This window comes from Malania oleifera, chromosome 2 (assembly GCF_029873635.1).
Source record: "Malania oleifera isolate guangnan ecotype guangnan chromosome 2, ASM2987363v1, whole genome shotgun sequence".
In the NCBI taxonomy this organism is placed as follows: Eukaryota; Viridiplantae; Streptophyta; class Magnoliopsida; order Santalales; family Ximeniaceae; genus Malania; species Malania oleifera.
Window position 1 is genome coordinate 135342032 of NC_080418.1, and position 16420 is coordinate 135358451.

A 16420-nucleotide genomic window follows, 5' to 3' on the forward strand; every position below is an offset into this window, starting at 1 on the left:
TTCGACTCAGGCCCACTAGTGAATCCATTGCTACATATGCAACTACACAAGGTCACCTGGTCTAACCCCGATAACGTTACCATGTGCAAACTACGCTGCGTCAACCTAGGCCCACTGTGGTCCGTTGCTACATTCGGTGACCAGCTGAATCATACTGGTGATATTTCGCACCCTGGATATAGAGCCGGCCACTCTTGCCCATGGTAGTTAGCCGTTACAGGGCACGGCGTACGGTAGTTAACCACCCCTAGCTGTTACAACGTACGATAGTTAGTCGCCCCTAGCTGTTACGGCGTACGGTAGTTAGCCGCCCCTAGCCGTTTCGGCGTACGGTAGTTAGCCTCCCCTAGCCGTTTCACAAAACCTGGAATCACTTTGGAACTCACGTCCCTATACATTTCAGCGTATGGTAATAAGCCACCACATAGCTGTTTTTCACAAATACCTGGAACATTTACATACATACACACGTACCACACTTATTTGGTTTACGGCAAATCATATCATTTATAATTTCAAGTATACAGTTTATGAAAATATGGATTATGGTCACCTCAATAATACAGTTTAAATAACATAAACGGTTTTCCAATCAATTAGAGATGATACCCGAAATCCTCAATTTTTCTGAAAACTATAACCCGAAAATCCCGTGTTTTCACCTGATAGATTTCCCCAAATAAGTAGTCAAAACATACATACGATCGTAACCTACAGGCTTACCGATCTTGATTTCGAAAATAAACTGATATAAACAGAATCCCCTTACCTCAACCCGAAACCAAATCACGAACTCTACGGCCCTCAAAACTACAAACCGAGACTCCTAAATCTACAAACCACAATACTAAGCATGCTTATAATCCGTACTACTACACATATACTAAATCAGAAATAAAAATCAAGCCTTACCTTGATTTTGGCCCGAAACTCGAAAACGCTCAAACTGAGATTTCGATCCACAGAAGTTGTAGAGAATCCCTCCACGATCCTCGTGGTAACCTTAGATTTCCAATTCTATTAACGACCGACAAGGAAATCTAGAGAGAGAGAGAGAGAGAGTTTAGAGAGAGAGAGTAGAGAGAGATGTGAGGAAACTTAATGAAGAAGAAACCAAATATCCCCTTTTTAAGCCTTTGACCTGCCCGGTTTTCGTCGACGAAGTCTGATATTTAAACTTTTCCAGATCTCTCGGCTTCTCTTCGTCGACAAACCTATGAATTTCGTCGACGAAAAGTCTACTGCCTTCGTCGACGAAATCTGGCTTTGTCGACGAAATCTGCAGAAATTCCTTTTATATTTTTCGGGTTCTTACAATCTCCCCTCCTTATAAAAATTTTGTCCTCGAAATTTGAAATCTCTCATTACAACACATTCATACTACTACATACATACTCACTCTAAAGCAAAACCAAACTGTCATGACAGACACATACGTACCAAGCTGTCACAATACATACATACTGATACTAAGCGGTCACCATCCATACATACATTCTCTAAAGGACACGGCGGCCATTTATACGCAGCCCCGTTACAATACGTACATACACACTCAAGAGAATACGGTGACCATGATACCCAGCTGTTACGATACATACATACTCTACAAATATGGCGGCCATTTATACGCAGCCCCGTTACGATACATACATACATTTCCTCACTTATGGCAGAGGAAAATACCGTGGTTACATACATACAAAGTCTCAGGAGTTCACAATACATCAAGACCCACCCAAGGACTAACCACTAATACCATACGATAATAGAGTATTACATACATATATACTCATACTACCCTGCTATCAAAATACTACTCAAACAACTGTGGATACTTCCGGCGTATCTCCGTTTCTAGTTCCCAAGAAGCCTCCTCTACCTCGTGGTTTCACCACAATACCTTCAATAATGGTATCTCTTTGGTACGGAGCTTCTGAACTTTACAGTCCAGAACCTGAATCGGTATCTCCTCATACGCTAAAGTATCCTCAAGCCTCAACTCATCGTAGCTGATAACATGTGAAGGATCCAACATGTACCTCCTTAACATGGAGACGTGAAACACATCATGGACCCTCGAAAGTGTTGGAGGTAATGCTACTCTGTAGGCTACCGGACCCACTCGCTTAAGTACCTTGAATGGTCTGATATACCTCGGGCTCAACTCGCCCTTCCTGCCGAATCTCATCACCCCTTTCATTGGAGCAATACGTAGAAAAACCTTACCTCCCACTTCGAACTCTAACTCACAGCAGCGAACATCCGCGTAGCTCTTCTGCTGACTTTGAGCTGATCTAATCCTCTCCCGAATCAAACCCACCTTCACCGACCTCATCCCAATACAAAGGAGATCGACACCTCCGACCATACAAAGCCTCGAACAGTGCCATCCTTATACTAGCCTGGAAGCTATTGTTATAGGCAAACTCCACTAGTGGTAGAAACTGAATCCAACTACCACCGAAGTCCAATACACAAGCCCGTAACATATCTTCCAAGATCTGTATCGTCCTCTCTAACTGTCCATCAGTCTGGGGGTGGAACGTTGTACTAAAAGTAAACTTCGTCCCCAATGCTTCCTGCAAGCTCTTCCAAAATCGAGAAGTAAACCTCGTATCCCGATCTGAAATAATGGACACCGGTACCCCGTGCATTCTTACAATCTCACGCACGTACATCTCAGCTAGTCTACCCAAAGGATAGCTAACCTTCATTGGTATAAAGTAAGCAGATATCGTCAACCTGTCCATAATTACCCAAATAGAATTCTGCCCGTGAAGTGCTGTCAATAATCCAGTAACAAAATCCATGGAAATATGCTCCCATTTCCACACTGGAATAGGCAAAGGCTGCAACGGCCCCGCCGGCCTCTTATGTTCAGCTTTCATCTGTTGACACGTCAAACACTGCTCCACAAACTGGGCAATATCCCTCTTCATACCACCCCACCAGAAGGACTCGTGCAAATCCCGATACATCTTCGTACTACCCGGATGTATCGTATATAGAGAACGATGCGCTTCCTCTAGAATCATCCTTCTGATCTCATTGTCATTTGGAACACACAATCTGGTCCCAAACTTCAACACATCTTTGTCAGAGATGTTAAAATTCGCAGCCAATCCCTGCTGTACTTTCTCTACTATCTCAGTTAACTTCATATCACTAGCCTGCGCGGCTTTAATACACTTCAACAAGGTCGGTTGGATTACCAAGCTGGCAATGAAAGGCCGATAATCACTAAACACCAATTCTACGCCAAGGCTTTCCAGATCTCTACAGACATAATGCTGAGCTACAACTGCAGATACTACTGCATGTTCTGACTTACGAATCAACGCATCTGCTACCACATTAGCCTTTCTTGGGTGATAGATGATCATACAATCGTAGTCCTTAATCAATTCTAGCCACCGCCTCTGCCTCATATTTAGCTCTTTCTACGTGAAGAAATACATGAGGCTCTTATAATTAGTGAAGATCTCACACTGTACACCATACAGGTAGTGTCACCAGATCTTTAAGGCATAAACAACAGCAGCTAACTCTAAGTCATGCGTAGGGTAATTCCTCTCATACTCCTTAAGTTGCCGAGAAGCATAAGCTACCACCTTACCCTGTTGCATAAGCACACATCCCAAACCTTTCAGAGACGCGTCACTATAAATCACAAAGTCCTCATCCCCCGAAGGAATGGTCAACACCGGAGCAGTAACCAGCCGGTGCTTCAACTTGAGAAAACACTGCTCGCAATCACTAATCCAGTCATACCTCACCCCCTTCTTAGTCAACCATGTTAGAGGTCCAGACAATTTAGAAAATCCCTCCACGAACCGACGATAGTACCCGCTAGTTCGAGAAAACTCCCAACCTTCTGCACACTCTTTGGTCTAGCCTAGTCGACCACAGCTTCGATCTGGCTTGGTTCAACAGAGATACCGCCCTCAGACACCACATGGCCTAAGAACGCGACCTGATTTAGCCAAAACTCACACTTCTTCAGCTTAGCGTATAACTTCTTCTCTCGTAACCTCTGTAGCACTAACCTCAAATGGTACTCATGCTCTTCCAAACTCTTCGAATATTCCAAAATATCATCAATAAATACCACTACGAATCGATCTAGGTACTCATGGAAAACCCTGTTCATTAGATCCATGAACACTGCCGGCGCATTGGTCAACCCGAATGGCATAACCAAGAATTCATAGTGGCCGTATTAGGTTCGAAAAGCAGTCTTCACTACATCCCCCGCTCTAACCCTCACCTGATGATATCCTGACCACAAGTCGATCTTTGAAAAGACCTGTGTTCCCTGCAGCTGGTCAAATAGATCATCTATACGAGGAAAAAGGTAACAGTTCTTCACCGTCACTTTGTTGATCTCACGGTAATCAATGCACATACGCATCGACCCGTCGTTCTTCTTCACAAATAATACTGGAGCTCCCCAGGGCGAAACACTAGGTCGAATGAATCCCCTGTCCAGTAATTCCTGCAACCGCTCCTTTAACTCCCGAAGTTTTGCTAGAGTCATCCGGTACAGAGCTTTAGAGATTGGTGCCTTGCTAGGCAGCAACTCAATCGCAAACTCCACCTCACGATCTGGAGGTAAACCGGGTAAATCATCTAGAAACACATCCAGAAACTCGCTGACCACTCGAATATCCTCGAGTCTCAACTCATCCCGCGGAGGTTCCTACACACAAGCTAACTACCCCTAACATCTGTCCAAGAGTAACCTCCCCACCTGTAGTGCCGATAAGATCTGTGGCGTCGAACGCACACACGATCCCATAAACTCATACTCCTGCTTCCCAGGACGTCTGAACACTACTACCTTCTTCCGACAATTTATCACCGCATAACTGGAGAATAACCAATCCATTCCCAGTATAACATCAAAACCTAACCTGTCGTACACCACAAGGTTTGCTGGTAACAGTCTTACCTGAATCACAACTGAGCAGTTTTCTAACATCTTACTACAAACTGATACACTCCTAGTTGGCGTAATCACAGACAACATCTCATTCATCACACAGGTTTCTGCCTCACATAATTTCACAAAACTAGCAGATATGAACGAATGGGTTGCCCCCGAATCAAATAAAACAATAGCTTTATTCGAAAGCAATAACATGGTACCTGTCACCACGTTCCCAGCATGTTCCGCATCTACTGGAGTAAGTGAATATACTCTCGCCGGAGCCGTTACCGGAGCCGTGGTTTCCTGATAATTTCCCCGAGGCACCTGATTACTCCCACAATTCTGGCTCTGTGCAGGCATAATCCTTCTCTGTTCCGGACAATACTTCGCCATGTGGCCTGACTGGCCACAGTTGAAGCAAACACCTCTGAATGGCTGACACTTGCCTTCGTGTCATTTATGGCACTTTGCGCACAATGCGAAGGATGGATCCCCCTGAGAACTCAACCGCTTGGTGTTCTATCGATACCCGAAACTATAGCTCTTCTTCTTCTTCTGCAATTCCTACCGAGAACTACTCTGGGGACCAGAAGATACTGACCTCTTCCCCTGTACCTGTACAACCTCATCTCCTCAAAGGTCGGTCTCAACTATGGTGGATTTATCCACCATAATAGAAAACTCACGGATTTGCAACATCCCCACAAGATGGCGGATGTCTTTCCTCATACCCTTCTCGAACCTCCGAGCCTTCTCGTGCTTATTCGGAACTAAGTATGGTGCAAATCGAGATAACTCGATGTATCTGGAAGCATATCTCTGCACCGACAAAGTCCTCTGCATCAGGCCTGCAAACTCGTCAGCCTTCGCATCCCGAGTGGAGACCGGAAAGTATCTCTCGAAGAATATTTCCTTGAAGCGGCCCCACGTCATCTTAGATGAACCAACTCTCTGCCTCTCAAGCAGACTCACCGTTGTCCACCATCACCCTACCTCCCCAGCCAACTGAAGGTAGCGTACAAGACCTTCTACTTCTCAGTGCAGTGGAGGACTCCCAAAATCCTCTCGGTCTTCTCAATCCAATCTTTTTCCACAATCGAATCCGATCCTCCCGTAAATGTCGGAGGGTGCATGCGTGTGCACCTCTCGATGGTACACCCCGCACCAGTAGGAGAGCTCTCATGTCTCCTAACACTCCGCCTAATTTCCCGGATCACCTGTCTTATCATACTACGAGATACAGAAGGAGACTCATCACTTGCCATCTCCTCGGAGCCACTTTCCAAGTTATTGTCCTTGGGCTCCATACTGAAAACAGAATAGGAATCGGTTAGAATCCCTACAACCCATATAGTTAACACAATGATCTACACTAATCATGTTAACTACTTCCTGCCAAGTCCAGGTCTGTCCTATCACACCAACACGAAAGTCATCAATGATCTGCCCTGCTTTTACTGGAATCGTCATCCCAGGAAAAATACGGAATACCGTCGACAATTCTCGGTCTAGCAACCAAACAACCCACAACCAACTCTACCCATATCCACATCCTATATTCTGGTATGTACACATCAATACTCCTAACCAAGTCTACAAGACCAAACAACTTGGTTAGCTCTGATACCAAGTTGTCACGCCCCGAACCCTAAAATGGGACCCAGGGGTGAATTAAGTAACCTAACCTGTCTCTGTATCAATATAAAACATACATGATACCATATACAAGAGGGTCCGACCCTGTGGGGTAACGAATGCCCTATATACATACATAAAATACATGTCCATACTCATCAATATACGCAACGGAATACGGTCTTTCTTTACATCAAACTGTACCATACCAAAGTCTATACCATACAGGGTTAAACATACCTACAAATACCATACATACCACGCGTGTCTACAAAATCCATCAGGACAACCCGGTTACAAAATTCGTACCTATCAGGTACTAACAGTAGCTAAACACACCCCGCTTCCGGATGCTAGGATGCTAGTTTTGGCTACCCGAAGGACCTGAAAAACATTTCTATATATTCGGGGTGAGACACCTCTCAGTAAGGGAGAAAACAGGTTATATCAGTGTGTGGCATACTAGTGTCATTTTCATACTTCATAACACATACATACGATACAGTTTGAAACACATACATACAGTTTCAAAACAAGTTCCATACATTCCCATACAATTCCATATAGTTCCAGTATTTCCACAAAATCCATTCTAGTTTACACCATACTTAAATACATACATACATACATATAGTCAGTGTCATCACACTACTCACAACTGCACAAGTCACCTAGTCTCACAGCGGTTACGATTCAACACATTAAACTACAAAGGTTTCCGACTCATGCCCACTAGTGAATCCATTGCTACATATGCAACTACACAAGGTCACCTGGTCTAACCCCAATTACGTTACCATGTGCAAACTACGCTGGGTCAACCTAGGCCCACTGTGGTCCATTGCTACATTTGGTGACCAGCCAAATCATACTGGTGATATTTCGCACCCCGGATATAGAGTCGGCCACTCTTGCCCACGGTAGTTAGCCGTTACAGGGCACAGCGTGCGGTAGTTAACCGCCCCTAGCTGTTACAGCGTACGGTAGTTAGTCGCCCATAGCTGTTATGGCGTATGGTAGTTAGCCACCCCTAGACGTTTTGGCGTACAGTAGTTAGCCTCCCCTAGCCGTTTCACAAAACCTGGAATCACTTTGGAACTCACGTCTCTATACATTTCAGCGTACGTTAATAAGCCGCCACATAGCTGTTTTTCACAAATACCTGGAACATTTACATACATACACACGTACCATACTTATTTGGTTTACGAAAAATCATATCGTTTACAATTTCAAGTATACAGTTTATGAAAATATGGATTACGGTCACCTCAATAATACAGTTTAAATAACATAAACAGTTTTCCAATCAAATTAGAGATGATACCCAAAATCCCCAATTTTTTCGAAAATTATAATCTAAAAATCTCGTGTTTTCACCCGATAGATTTCCTTAAATAAGTAGTCAAAACATACATACGATCGTAGCCTACTGGCTTACCGAACCTAATTTCGAAAATGAACTGATATAAACAGAATCCCCTGACCTCAACCTGAAACCAAATCACGAACTCTACGGCCCTTAAAACTACGAACCGAGACTCCAAAATCTACAGACCACAATACTAAACATGCTTATAATCCATACTACTACACATATATTGAATCAGAAATGAAAACCAAGTCTTACCTCTATTTTGGCCCGAAACCCGAAACGCTCGAACCAAGATTTCGATCCATAGAAGTTGTAGAGAATCCCTCCACGATCCTCGTGGTAACCTCAGATTTTCGATTCTATTAACGACCGGCAAGGAAATCTAGAGAGAGAGAGAGAGAGAGAGAGAGAGAGAGAGAGAGAGTTTAGAGAGAGAGAGTAGAGAGAGATGTGAGGAAACTTAATGAAGAAGAAACCAAATATCCCCTTTTTAAGCCTTTGACCTGCCCGATTTTCGTCGACAAAAAGTACCTTCGTTGACGAAAAGTCAAGGATTTCGTCGCGGATGTCGGCAGCCTCGTCGACGAAGTCTGATATTTAAACTTTTCCAGACCTCTCGGCTTCTCTTCGTCGACGAACCTCTGAATTTCGTCGATGAAAAGTCTACTGCTTTTGTCGACGAAATCTGGCTTCATCGACAAAATCTGTAGAAATTCCTTTTATATTTTTCGGGTTCTTACACAAATGCTATAACAATATACATATTTTTCATAAAATACTAGCTTAGTTTATCCCCTTACCTGAGTCCTGAAAAGCCCCTAAGAGAAATACTCTTGCACCCGCAGGGTTTCCCATTCAACACCCTGAAAACAATATTCCTCATAACTAAAGTTCAATATTTCTATACATACTACGCTTTTTACAACTGTCAAAAAGCCAAATGTTGAGTAGAAAGTCTTTCCCTAGATTTGGGATGGTTTCCAACTCAGCCCCACCGACGATCCGCTCTGGCAAACTTGCAGAGAACTTTCCCAGGAGCATTGTGGTGGCTTCAGATCATCGAACCGTGAGAATTCGGCCTGAGATCGTAGAGAGAAGGTAGAAGGGGAGTAGAGGAGAGAGAGTGTGTGAGAATTTCTGAATTTTGTGCGTTTAGATGAAGTTTTAGGCTATTTATACAAGGGGATTCGTCGACGAGCCACGTCACCTCGTTGACGAGTCTTGTAGAAAGTTCGTCGACGAACTTCAACCCTCGTCGATGAATTTCAGACTTCCAAAAATCATCTCTCGGTATCTTCTCGTCGACGAGATGAAACTTCGTCGACGAGATCCTAAAGAACCTTCGTCGACGAAACCCTTGTGTTCATTGATGAGGCCTGAAAATTTTCTTGGGATTACCCCATCCAAAATGCAACGTCATCGACTGCCTCCTTCTGTTCCTGTGTCCATTTCCCTTTCTTTTTATTATTTAAATACCATTATTCTTTGGGTCATTACATAAGTAATTCTCAAATTAGTATTTTTTTTATGAAACTCTTAGGATTAATTATTGGACCTAGAGACCTTTTGAATCGCTTGGAAAATATCTTTACAAAGTCCAAATATCTTTTCAAAATGATACAAATGAGTTTTGGAATAAAAAATTAAAAGAACATTGAATTTCAGGGTGTTCGAGTACCAGAGGCTTATGCTCAGTCGAACGAATGCAGGAATCTAAATTACTTGGTTTGGCATTAGAGAGTTTGGGTGACCAAACCTATGGTTCAGTTGACCGAATGGCTATTGTCATTGTTATAGTCCAGACAGTGTTGGTTTAGGCGATTAAACTGAGAGTTCAGTCGACCAAACGGGTTCAGGTGACCGAACATAAATTTCAGTCGACCGAAAGGCTACTGCCTGCTTCGAAATTCATAATTTTGATAGGTTTGGGCGACCGAACTCCCAGTTCAGTGGGCCAAAGCGCGCGATATATTTTGTGAACATCGCAATATATTTTCGATTTTGAAATATATTTTTACCAAAATTTGCACAAACAGTCAGATTTCAAACCTAACTATAAAAGGCTAACCCTAATCGTGTAAGGGCAACGATACATCACATAAACATATTGATTTTACATTTGAAAAACTATTGTGCATTGTTCCTTTTCTTTGAAATTATTTTTCTGGTTTTGTACTTCAAAGTTCAAAGCTTTCAATCTAGAAAACCCAGCAAAACTCTTGAGCTTTGTAGCAAATATTTTTGGGAGTATCATAGTGATTTTAACGTGCACAAATCTGCTCTGTTAAGAGAGTTTTCTTCTTATGCAAAACCTATTATTGGTTTATTTGTGAACTAACGGTTCGGGTATGAATCGTTGACAAGTAAGAGGGTTGTTCTTACTTGAGAGGTATCTCCACCTACTAAAGGAGAGAGGTACTCCACTTATTGAAAGGAGGTGCTCCACCTATTAAACGGAGAGAGGTGCTCCACATATTAAAGAGAGGGATTAGTGAAATTCTCATAGCGAGTTCCTTAAGGGAATGACGTAGGCATAGTTGTCCAACCTTGTAAAAAAATCCCGGTGTCACTCTTTCCCTTATCTTTTTACTTTTCAAGCATATTTATATTGAAGTATATTTACTGTGTATGTTGTGAATGGTTCATTTAAATTTGTGAATATTGTGAATGTTGTGTGTCGCGGCGTCCCAGAGTGGGGGTGCCCCGAGGTGGCGAAATAAAAATTGTGATTTAAATTTTGGAAAAAATAGGAATGGAGTCGCCTCTCCCTTTTAGTGAATTTTTGATATACACATTTAAAGAAATAAATCACACAAAAATATATATAATATATATTCCCTCAAAACTGTGGTACATGAAGCCTGAAAGCTTATACCCTTTTTTGAAATCATAGGAATAAAATTAAGAAAATACTTTTGTAAAAATAAATACCATAGTACCTATAAGGCCAAATAACAAAAATACTAAAAATAGTAATAATAATAATAATAATAATAATAATAATAATAACAATAATACTATAATTATATGAATGTTTCCTGCCATAATAATAATAATAATAACACCTAACACACATTATAATAGTAATAATAAAAATTTCTAATAATCATCATCATAATGATACACACATCTAATAATAATAATAACACCTAACACACATGCATGCAGCCTATTGTGCATAGTTATGCGTGAAATTATGCATGAATACATAAATGCAATGTAACCTAAATAACTACTTTGCCAGAATTCTAGAAAAATCTCTATCGACTAATGAAAAGTTTCATGATTAAGCCGACCATTGATGGACCACTAATTCAATTCAATTACTCCCTCAACCATTCCTTTCCTTGATGATGATCCATGTACCTTAGATCCTACGAAAGATCAGGTTATGATATGGGTTTGGGATTAACTCGGGCAAGTCAACCCATTGGGTTGGTTCAACGCAGGCTTGTGGACTTTGATGTGCACTTGGACCTCGGGTGTTTCAAAATATCGGCTTCAAGCTATTTTCTGATGGGTCAAGGCTCGAGTTTAAATAGAGTTGGGCTTGGATTGCTTTAAAAATGTTGGCTTGGATTTTTAAGTAATAGGGTCGAAGCCCCCTTTTGAAATATGGGTTTGGCCCTTTTTGAAAATCAGGCCTGGGCCGGATTTTTTGTTTAGAAAAAAAGTCGGGCCTAAATTTTTTTTAAAAAGAGTTGGGTCCAAGTTATTTAAAAAGGATTGGACTGACCCATCTTTTAAAATGCTTAGACCAAGTGTTTTATTTTTTTGAAAGGATAAGCCATGGTCTCATTATTGGGCTTTTCTAGAATGATGGCTAAGTAGTATGCATGTTTAAAATGGATGCAAGATGCATAACACAATCCAAAGCATATATATACAAAAGACATGGATTAAGTCACATGGAGAAGGATGGGGATCCTATCCCAACCCAAGGTAGATACGCCTATTTTATAAGGTTTCTTCATGGCTCTGTCCTAGTTAGGGAAAACTATAGACAAGTATGTGTGTAATACCCCGTGGAAGAAAGGCTTAAAAGGATTAGATGTTACTACCCATATCAACAAGGTGCACCTTTCTTTTGGGACTCTTTCCATAAGAACTCCACGGTTAAGCATGCTTGGCTTGGAGTAATATTGGGATGTGTGACCTTTTGGGAAGTTTTCTCAAGAAGTGTGTGAGTGAGAGTGAGGACAAAACATACTGAAAAAGACACTTGTTGGTCTGTGGGGCCAGTCATTAGTCTGATAAGGCTCGCCCCCTCTGTTATCTGGTGCAAGTGGAGGAGGAGAGATGCAGTGCTCCCTGGAAGACCCAGGTTGGGGCGTTACAAAATGGTATCAGAGCAATTACCTAGCTGGAAGAGTGATGAGATTCACATCGCTTGAGTTTGGAAATGTGGGTTCGCAACGAGGATATTGTGTTATGTAAGTGGGAGAGAATGTGATACGCCGTGGAAGAAAGACTTAAAAGGATTAGATGTTACTACTCATATCAACAAGGTGTACCTTTCTTTTTGGGAGCCTTCCCATAAGAATTCCACAGTTAAGCGTGCTTGGCTTGGAGTAATTTTGGGATGGGTGACCTTTTAGAAAGTTTTCTCAGAAAGTGTGTGAGTAAGGACAAAACACACAGAAAAGGACACGTGTTGGTCTGTGGGACCAGTCATTAGTCCGATAAGGCCCACCCCCCTATTGTCTGGTGCGGGTGAAAGAGGAGAGATTCAGTGCTCCCTGGCAAACCCAGGTTGGAGCGTTACAATGTGTGGGTAGGCTCTAACCCCTATTGCCAAAAAGGTTCCCAATCTAACCTCCATCCTAATGAGATTCACATCACCTGGGTTTGGAAATGTGGGTTCGCAACGAGGACGTTACGTTCTGTAAGTGGGGGAGAATGTGATACCCCGTGGAAGAAAGGCTTAAAAGGATTAGATGTTACTATCCATATCAACAAAGTGTACCTTTCTTTTCGAAAGCCTTCCCATAAGAACTTCACGGTTAAGTGTGCTAGGCTTGGAGTAATCTTGGGATGGATGACATTTTGGGAAGTTTTCTCAGAAAGTGTGTGAGTGAGGACAAAACACACTAAAAAGGACACGTGTTGGTCTGTGGGGCCAATCATTAGTCCGATAAGGCCTGCCCCCTTGTTGTCTGGTGCAGGTGGAGGAGGAGAGATGTAGTGCTCCCTGGCAGACCCAGGTTGGGTGCATTACAATGTGTGGCTAGGCTCTAACCCCTATTGACAAAAAGGTTCCCAATTTAACCTCCATCCTCGCCCAAAAAGGGTTTGGACAAAGTTCAAACTGAGCAGAGTGGTTCGCGGGTCCCATCAAGCTCTGCCACGAAGGGACTGATGCTATTACACTCCTATCTAATCCTAGCAAGGAAGCCCGAGTATAGAATGTGTGAAAGTGAGTGAATTTATAAGCTTAGCCTAATCCCTCTATCCCCCACATTTATTCACATGATATAACAAGTATTTACAAGTTAATCAACTATACCCAAGTATTTGTTCAAACCTACATACAATCAAATCTTCAAAGCTATACAAGCAGATATAGAAAAAAACCGATCTTCGCATGCTTATTCAAACAAGGATGGAAATAATTATTCACTACCAATGAGAGATATTTACATGCTTATTTAAACAAATATTCATAATTAATGAAATATATTCACATGTTTTATTCAAACAAACAAGGAAACAAACATTCTCATTAAATCAGGAATATTTTTAAATATGGGAACTAAATATTCGCTTTAAATCTAGAATATATATTTACAAGTATAGGAGAAAATATTCACATCACATCAAGGATATTGACAAATATGGGGACTAAATATTCACATTAATCAAGGATATCTACCTATATGGGAACTAAATATTCTCATTAATCGAGGATATCTACATATATGAGAACTAAATATTCACATTAATCAAGGATCTCTACCTATATGGGAACTAAATATTCTCATTAATTAAGGATACCTACATATATGGGAACTAAATATTCGCATGAATCAAGGATCTCTACATATATGGGAACTAAATATTCTTATTAATCAAGGATATCTTCATATATGGGAACTAAATATTCACATTAATCAAGGATATCTACATATATGTAAACTAAATATTCTCATTAATCAAGAATATCTTCATATATGAGAACATTACTCAAGGATATTTACAAATATTAATTCAAGGATGTTTACAACTATGGAAACATATGTCTTCACTAAGTCAAACATGCTATAACTTTCACAAACCACTTTATTCAAATATGGTAGTATTCTATTTACAAAATAAAATGGAGTAATTAAAAGACTTAATAAATTTAAATTCGGATAATTCCTTACTAATTATTGGCTCGACTTTTAAACATCCCCAGGGGAGTTACCAAGCTGTCGCGACGTCCCGGAGCGTGGGTGCCCCGGGGTGGCGAAATAAAAATTGTGATTCAAATTTTCGAGAAAAACAGGAATGGAGTCGCCACTAACCTTTTAGTGTGGTTAAAACACTTAATTACTACCCAGTTAGGGGTAAAATTGGTCTGCCCTACCAAAACCGGGATTGAGAGTTCGGTTACGCGAGGGGAAGGTACAAGCACTCCCTATACGCCCGTTCTTACAAACAGTACCTAACTAATCAAGAATTATCCCAAATTTAATTTAATAGATTTTTAAAATTACTCCCTTTTAGTGAATTTTTGAAATACACATTTAAAGAAATAAATCACACAAATATATATATATATATATATATAATATATATTCCCTCAAAAATGGGGTACGTGAAGCCCGAAAGCTTATACCCTTTTTTGAAATCTTAGTATAGGGTTTAATTAATTTAATCTCTCTCCACGAAAAACTTGTAAGCTAACATTTAGTTTATGCTAGTCGTATCCTAATAACCATAATAATTGAAATTTAATCATTGTGGCTCTTCAGGAAAACTCAAAAAATTTAAAATCTTAGTATAGGGTTTTAGTTGTACAAGTGACACTTGCCCAAGTGCCAAGTTCGTAGCGATTTAATAGAGCACCATCTTGTGATTTGTTAAAATTTTAAATCAATTTAGAATTTCGATATTGGGATGAGAGGATTTGGAATACAAAAAAAGAGTAATGAACTTTACAAAAGAAAAATGTTTAGTTTGATATTATTGTGCATTGCATGGGATCTATACTAGAACGAGTACCTATAATCATGCACTTAATTACACAAATTAGATTTTCATTTTGTTCTTGCAAGGCTATGTTTCTTTTAAACACTTTAATGAACCTATTGTGTAAGTTGAATAATTCAGCTTGGATTTCCTTGTATGAAGGCATACTATCACATGAATTATTATTAGACTCTCCACTAGATTCTTCCGATGAACTATAATAAGAGTTTACCTTAGCACTGTGTGCCATAAAGCACATTTTGGCAACTTCCTGTTCACTTGATTCATCTTCCGATTCATTTGAGCTTATGTCGTCCCACGTAGCTTTGATTGCCTTTTTTTTCTTCTTTTTGTCCTTCTTCAACTATGGACAATCAGGTTCAATGTGTCCAACCTTCTTACAATTATAACATGTAGGTGGGTCATTTTTAGTTTCCTTTGTATTTGTTTCTCCTTTTTTAGTTTTTTATCCTTTAAACTTTTGAGGGAATTTTCTATTCTTCTTGAGAAATTTTCCAAGTCTTTTAGTGATAAAGGTCAATTCTTTGTTGACTTTGGTGTATTCCCAAGAGGGGGGTGAATTGGAATTTTAAACTTTCTTCCTAGGTTCAACTAATCCAACAACCAATATTACACAAACCTAGGGTCTGTCTATGCAGTTCCAATATGCGTAGGTAAATATAATATGCATAAATTTAAATCATGCACATCATTCATACTATAACATACACGTGCGGTAAATATAAAGTGCGGAAATATAAACAAACACATGATATGTTATCAGGGTTCGGCCAATATTGCCTACGTCCCCGCCTTGGCTACACCAACACAAGGATTCCACTAATGCTCACTTAATGGGTGGAGCGGCACCGATTACAATCGGGTCAATTCATGGGGCTGACCTCAACCTAACCACACCTTACCAGGATGGTGCACCTAGTTTTTCTAACCGGGTCTAAGCCAATCCGGGACTATTCAACAGGGCTAGTCTCCCTCTTCAGACCCACGCTTGGAATACAACGAATGTATATAAAAATTTGCGTATAGATAAATGCTTCTTACACAAGCTTATATGTACCGATTCAGCACAATATAATCAATGCACATCAATATGTATGAACTATAAGCTCAGTGCTTTACATGTGCAATCAACACTCAAGGTTATGTCTATAAACAATCAAGCATAAGAGTGTATCAATAAGCTAATCTTTGAAATTTTGTATAAAATTTATTTCTCAATAACAATCTGGGGTTTCAAAAATTTGTAATGAGTATAATCAAACAATCTTAACCAATATCAAATT